This window comes from Phascolarctos cinereus, unplaced genomic scaffold (assembly GCF_003287225.1).
Source record: "Phascolarctos cinereus isolate Bilbo 61053 unplaced genomic scaffold, phaCin_HiC Scaffold_1;HRSCAF=81, whole genome shotgun sequence".
Taxonomy (NCBI): Eukaryota; Metazoa; Chordata; class Mammalia; order Diprotodontia; family Phascolarctidae; genus Phascolarctos; species Phascolarctos cinereus.
In genome coordinates this window covers 280,505,520-280,513,068 of record NW_027555514.1, presented here as the reverse complement: position 1 = coordinate 280,513,068, position 7,549 = coordinate 280,505,520, and the positions used below count along the sequence as shown (strand labels likewise).

General features: G+C 41.4%; 1 pseudogene; it reads left to right on the top strand.

The window, feature by feature from the left end:
* Positions 1-264: 264 nt before the first annotated feature.
* Positions 265-1,844, top strand: LOC110205614 (recombining binding protein suppressor of hairless-like; annotated as a pseudogene).
* Positions 1,845-7,549: the final 5,705 nt, after the last annotated feature.

The following is a 7,549-nucleotide window of genomic DNA, read 5'->3' as shown; positions in this document are numbered from 1 at the left end:
TGATGTTGGGTTTCACACCAAGAAGGAATGTATTTCTTTCTTCTGTTTAAGTTATTGAAATTTTGTGTGAGACCGATGTTGAAACGGAAGCATTATAGTTCTTAGGAGCCATTATGATCTCCAAAGGAAAGGAGAATGATAGACAGGCTGAGGTGTTTTGAGGTGCAGCAGAAATGTGCTGAGCTGTGGCTCATCTTAATGTGTTCTTGAAGTACTGGGGCATTGATTCAAAGGAAATTTGGTAAACAGCTTCAACCTAAACAACTCACTAAAGAAGCAATGTGAAACTATCTAAAGGAGTGAGATGATCAAACCGTGCTAATCCTCCACTCCAAAGGTGCACAAGAGTCTTATGGAAATGAAAAAGAGGTTTTTTGTCCTCCTCCTTGCGTATATCTTATGGGCAGTGGATGGAAGGGGAGAAAGAGCTAATGGAATATGAGGGTTCTTCTGAACGAGAACCTCAACCATGTGCATTAGTGGAATATGAACTAGCAACCAAGAAATGCAGCAGTTAAACTTGGAAGGAAAGAATTATTGCCCAAACAAAACACTGCATAAAGCTGATTCAGACAAGGGACATCATTTCAGGTTGTCTGTAAAAATGTTCTGCGGCAAGGCTGGGGAACCTGCAGCCTCGAGGCCACATGTAGCCTTTTAGGTCCTCAAGTGTGGCTCTGACCGAATCCAAACTTCACAGAACAAATCCCCTTAATAAAAGGATTTGTTCCATAAAACTTGGACTCAGTCAAAAAAAACCGCACCTGAGGACCCAGAAGGCTACAGGTTCCCCAACCCTGTTCTATGGTAACAGTGTTAACATCGGTGTGTTCTTCAGTGAATAGATCCAAGTCATCTCCAAACCTTTTAAAAAGAAGCAATCATTGAAAAGTGCTAACTTACGCATAGCTTCAAGAACAAAAGTGACATTTTTAGTTGCCCTAGATTACGGTCAGCATCAGATATTTACGTGTAGAAGGAAGGCATTTTCGTGCCAGCTCATAACAGTGGAAAGCATTTTATGTTCATCTCTTAGAAGATGATGAAGCAGAAGGAGAAGAATTCACAATGAGAGACAGCTATATCCATTACGAACAGGCTGTCAAATTTGTGTGTTCGGTTACAGGCATGGCACTCCCAAGACTGATAATTCAAAAAGTTGATAAACAGACTGCATTACTAGGTGCAGATCATCCAGTGTCACAGCTACAGAAATGTGCATTGTGTCTTAAGGATACAGAAAGAATTCATTTGTGCCTTTCCCAAGAAAGAATAATCCAATTTCAAGCTGCTCCATGCCCTAAAGAACCAGATAAAGACATGACAAATGATAGACCTCTATGGACAATCATTAGTAGAGATAAGGCAGTTTACATTCTATGAGGGCAGGGAACCCATTCATGCTCTAGTAATGTCTGTGCCTGTTGTAGAAAGTCTTCAGTTGAATGGTAGTAGAATGCAGTGATGCTAGAATTTACAGGATAGAATTTTACTCCAAATGTCTGGTTTGGGGATGTAGAAGCTTAAACTATGTACAAATGTGTAAAGACCTTTGTGTTGTCCCAGACATTTCTGCATTCCGAGAAGGCTGGAGGCTCATCAGCCAGTCTAAGTCCTAGTAACTTCAGTTGGTGATGATGGAATAAGCTATTCTATCAGCCTGACCTTTGAAGTGCAGCAGGAGCAATCCTTCCAGCCAATTCAAGCCTAATGCCCTCTAAGGAATCAAACATGAATGGCAAGGGAAGTTAGACAAACATCAGCACAAATCCAACCAATGTCACGTCTTCCACAGCAACAGTTGTCTGCTAACTCCTGTTGTGAGCTCAGACTTACCCTGACTCTCCAGCGCTGCAAAGGAGAAAACTGAACAAGCTCTTGTGGCTGCTTAGGGAAACTATCCATTCTGACCAGTCCTCTCTGAGCCCTGTTACCTACAAGTGATTATGTGGAAAAGCAGAAGCCACAATAATAATAAAGCCAAAGTATTAAAAAAAAAATAGAATCTTAGACCTAGAAGAGACATTAAAACAATGTTGTTGTTCATCCTCCATTTTCTTTTTCTTTTTTTGGTTAGGCAATGGGTTTAAATGACTCGCCCAGAATCACACAGCTAGTAAGTGTTATGTGTCTGAGGCTGGACTTGAACTCAGGTCCTCCTGAATCCAGGGCTGGTGCTCTATCCACTGCACCACCTAGCTGCCCCATTCATCCTTCATTTTCAAAGAGGACCGATGACATCACGGATGAAGTCTTGACTTACACATGAATTGGATTTAATCGGCTGACATCTTTTCAAAACTCTGCCTCATCTAAACCCAATTCATCCACAAGTCAAATGAGTTAAGTGAGGCAGAATTTCTCCAAAATCATTGGCCTTACTTTCTATTCCTCTGTCCAGTGGCAGGACAAAAGTCAAGATGACTATAGATGGCCCAGGATGCCATGGATCACCTTGGCATCTTTGATGTCTGACCAATCTCTAAGCATTCCCCAGTGACTTCCAAAAAAGTAAAAGCTTATCTGGCTGCTCTTAATGAATACAATTCAAAAGGTTTTGTTTCGTCTTGTATTTGTTGTTTGTTTGTTTTCGTTTTTTGTTTTTTTGCAGAATCTGTAGATGATGTCAGTGATCATTAAAGGACCATTGAGGGTAGACATGGCACCATAGGACTGGAGAAAAAACATAAAATGTGTTAAAAAAAATAAAAACCATAATGTTAGTATTGGAAGGAACTTGAGAACATAGGACATAGATGGAAGGAACCTTAGAACAAAATGTCACTGCTGGGAGGCACTTTAGAAGAGGGGATGTTCTAATGAAAAACATAAAATATTACACCCATAAGAGGTCTTAGAACATAGAATTTTATAGCATAGAGTGTCAGAGTGGGAAGGAGCCTTAGGATATGCCATCTCAGATCTGAGAGAGACCTTAGAACAGACTGTCAATACTGGAAAGGACCTTAAAACACTAAACATTTGAATACAAATCGTCCCTGAAAGAGACCTTAAAACAGAGCTTGATGCAACATAGAATGATAGAGCTGGAGAAATCTTGGAAAACAGGATCTTGAATCTGGAAAGGAACTTGGAATAAATATTAGATGTTAGTACATATAACCTGCAATGTCAGCCTTGGAAGGAACTTTAGAATACACAAAGTTTATGCCCAAAGGGCTATAAAAATGTGCATACCCTTTGACCCAGCAATAGCATTTCTAGGGCTGTATCCCAAAGAGATCATACAAATGGGAAAAGGACCCACGTGTACAAAAAAATATTTATAGCAGCTCTTTTTGTGGTGGCAAAGAATTGGAAATTGAAGGGATGCCCATCATTTGAGGAATGGCTGAACAAGTTGTGGTATGTGAATGTGATTGAATACTACTGTGCTATAAGAAATGATGAGCAGGCAGCCTTCAGAAAAATCTGGAAAGAGTTGTATGAACTGATACTGAGCGAAGTGAGCAGAACAGTAACAGCCATGTTGTTCAGTGACTAACTTTGATAGACTTAGCCCTTCTCAGCAATACAAGGATCTAAGACATCTCCAAAAGTCTCATGATAGAACATGCTATCCATATCCAGAGAAAGAACTATGGAGTTTGAATGCAGATCAAAGCATACTAGTTGCTCTTTTTCTTTCTTCTGTTTTGTTTTGTTTCCTCTTTCTGGTGGTCCCTCCTATTGTTTCTAATTCTTCCTTACAACATGACTAATGTGAAAATATGTTTAATAGGAATGTATATGTATGGCCTATATCAGATTGTGCGCTGTCTTGGGGAGGGAGGGGGAGAAAAATTTAACATTCAAAGCTTATGGAAGTGATTATTGATAAATCAAAATAAATTAATTTTAAAAAATAAAACAAAATAAAGAATACACAAAGTTTGACCTGGAAGGGACCTTAGAACTTAGACCTGAGGATATCAGAATGTAGAAGACAGAATGTCACTGTTAGAAGTGCCACCCATACCAACCTGTTCATTTTGCAGACCCAAAGTGGAACCATGGTCTATGGCGGAAAGAACATAGGCTTTGCAGTCAGAAGACTGCCCTGTTGTGTGAATTATGACCCCACTGTTTAATGATTTTGTGGCTGTAAGCAATTTCCTTATCCTCTCTGCCTCTCAGTTTCCTCACCAGTGGGGATAACACTATATCTTTCTGGGCTCCGGTGAGAAACGCTCTGTTGAAAATGAGCCATAGTTATATCTGGGGTTTCTTCCAGCTCAGAATCTGATGGGAACCTATGAGAAACTGAAACAGAGGTCAGTGACCCACCACTGGCCCACATAGCTATTAAGTGACTCCTCAGGGACTGGCACCCAGGTGTCTGGATTCTAACTCCCAAGCTCTTTCCCCTATATGAGCTGCCTCTTTAAGGAAGAGAGCAAAGAATTGTCAGAGAGTCTTCATTCATTCCAGCAACAGCTCCCTCCTCCTCAGACCAGCTTCAATACCCTGGGGGAATCCTTCTTTCTAGCTTTGAAAATATCTGGTAGCAGAAAAAAAATAACAGGGGATATTAATAGCTAGCATTTATAGAGTGTTTTAGGAGTTACAAAGCACAGATGTTATCTTTTTTTTTATCTTCCCAATAATGCCAGGTGCTATTATTATACCCATTTTACAGATGAGGGAATTGAGACTGAGATTAAGTGACTTCACCAGGACCACACAATTAGTGTCTGAAGTAGGTTTTGAAGGCAGGGCTCTAAAGCAAGTGCTCTGTCCATGGTGCTAGCCAGCTGCATGATTCTAGGAAGCATTTACATATTGCATGAGAGACCCAGAGAGGGTAAGGTGATTTGCCCAAATACCCATCCCCTATTAGAGGAAGGAATAGTGATGGAAGTAATTTCTTAGCGAGGAAAAAGAGGGTTGTTCTGAACAGGGAAAGTGTGTAATTTTAAACAGGAAGAGGTGACCATCTAAGAGCATTGTGGGAACCAGGACTTGGCCAATCAGGAGTTGACTAGAGGGCAGCAGGTGGTGGGGGTTGAGGGCAACAAGGAAGTGCTCCTTAATGCACACACGTTTTAATCTGAAAAATGCCCTTCCTTCTGACTGCTGGGTATTTATTTAGGCATCACAATGAAGGCTTAAAACCTCAGATAAATAGATAGTCACATGGAAGAGACACCATTTTCTTACCTTGGCCTGAACAGACAGATGTCACTAAAGGGGAAAATGGATTGGTTCTCCGATGATCTTGGTCAAGTCTTTTTCCTTCTCTTGGTCTCCAGTTTCCTTAAATAAGAGGATTGGGCCAGATGATTACATAGGTCCCTCCCACCTCTGTCATTCTCTGTTCTAAGATCCCCCCACCCCAACTCTGACATCCACTGTTCTAAGGGCCCTCCCAGCCCTGACATTCCCTGTTGTAAGGTCCCTTCCAGCTCTGACATCTTATGTTCTAAACTCCCTCCTATCATTAGCATAATAATGATAATGATGATGAAGATGACACTAGCTAACACTTATTTAGTGTTCTTCTCAAGTATTTTCCATGTATTATCTGATCCTCACAACAACCCTGTGAATAGATGCTATTATTATCCCCTTTTTTATAGATGACAGAACTGAGGCCAAGAGAAGTTGGCAGAATCTTGCAGCTAGGAAGCATCTCAGACAGGATTTGAATGTGAGTCTTCCTGATTCTGTGACCTGGGTCTATGATTCTCTGTTTCTCTATAAAATCAGAAGAGCAGGTTCTTTACTAATACAGACTTTTCCTAAGATGATTCTCAATCCCACCTCATGTTTGTTGACTCAGTGGAGACTCTAAATTCTATGCTCCTCTGATCCTATGATCTCTAATGGTCTTTCTAGTTCTGAATTCCATAATCAAGTGAAAAACTAAGAACAAATGGATGTGGAAAATTAGTCCCTGAAGGAGGGAGTTATGAGCCCTTGCACCAGAGAAGAATGCTGGCTGTGGAGGTGGAGCCAAGATGGCGGAGTGAAAGCAGTGACTTGCTAGAGCTCTCCCCCAAACCCCTCCAAATGCTCATAAAAAATGGCTCTAAACAAATTCTGAAGCAGCAGAACCCACAAAAAGAGAGTGAAACAAATTTCCAGCCCAAGACAACCTGGATGATCAATCAGAAAGGTGTATCATGCCGGGCTGGGAGCGCAGCGCAGCATGGGCATGCAGGCTGCAGCGAACCTGGAGCAGGCCTCAGAGGACTGAATCTCAGGCAACTGTGGAGGTTTCCAGACTCCTCAATCCACTAATACCAAAAACAACTTAGAAGGTCAGTGGGAAAAGTCTGTTTCTGTTGGTGCTGAGAAAGGAAGGCAGGGTCTCAGCTCCATTCCCCAAGAGTGTGGCCCTGGGGGGGCAGAGCTGCTTCCCGAGCTTCAGGCCCACAGACTGAGGGGGAATCCAGTGGCTGATCAGAGATGTACTGCAGGGATCTCTGCCAGTGCTGAGACAGGAATCTCTTGCTTTGCCCATGTGTGGATCTGGGTCACAGTTCTGGGAGGCGGTGCTGGGGTGAGGAGGAACGCTGGCGTGGTGGAGCTTGTAGTGGCTGTGGAGAGAAACCCCTCCTCACAGTTACAGGACAGAAAGGAATACTTGTGGTCACAGGCCAGGAAAGGAGTAAACACCTCACCCTTGTCATACTACCTTGGAAGAACTGAAAATTTACAGGTACCTACAAGTATCTCTGAAAACAGCTGTACAAACCCCTGAAGCTTGGGACAGTACACTCTCCACATTGGAAGCAGACTCTTACCTTAACAAGGAGTTTAAAACTCAAGTAATTGGCCGGGATCATGAGCAAGCAGCGCAAAAAGAGTCAGACTATATTATCTTACTTTGGTGACAAAGAAGATCAAAATATACAACCAGAAGAAGACAACAAAGTCAAAGCTCCTACATCCAAAGCCTCCAAGAAAAATATGAATCAGTCCCAGGCCTTGGAAGAGCTCAAAAGGGATTTTGAGAAGCAAGTAAGGGAAGCAGAGGAAAAACTGGAAGAGAAATGAGAATGATGCAAGAAAATCATGAAAAACAAGTCAACAGCTTGCTAAAGGAGACCCAAAAAAATACTGAAGAAAATAACACCTTAAAAAATAGCCTAACCCAAATGGCAAAAGAGGTCCAAAAAGCCAATGAGGAGAAAAATGCCCTAAAAAGAAAAATTGGCCAAATGGAAAAGGAAGTCCAAAAGATTACTGAAGAAAATACTTCCTTAAAAATTAGAATAGAGCAATTGGAAGCTAGTGACTTTATGAGAAATCAAGACACTAAAGAACAAATCCAAAAGAATGAAAAATTAGAAAACAATGTGAAATATCTCATTGGAAAAACAACTGACCTGGAAAATAGATCCAGGAGAGAGAATTCATAAATTATTGGACTATCTGAAAGCCATGATCAAAAAAAGAGCCTAGACATCATCTTTCAAGAAATTATCAAGGAAAACTGCCCTGATTAGTAGAACCAGAGGGCAAAATAGAAATTGAAAGAATCCACAGATCTCCTCCTGAAAGAGATCCCCAAAGGAAAACTCCTAGGAATATTATAGCCAAA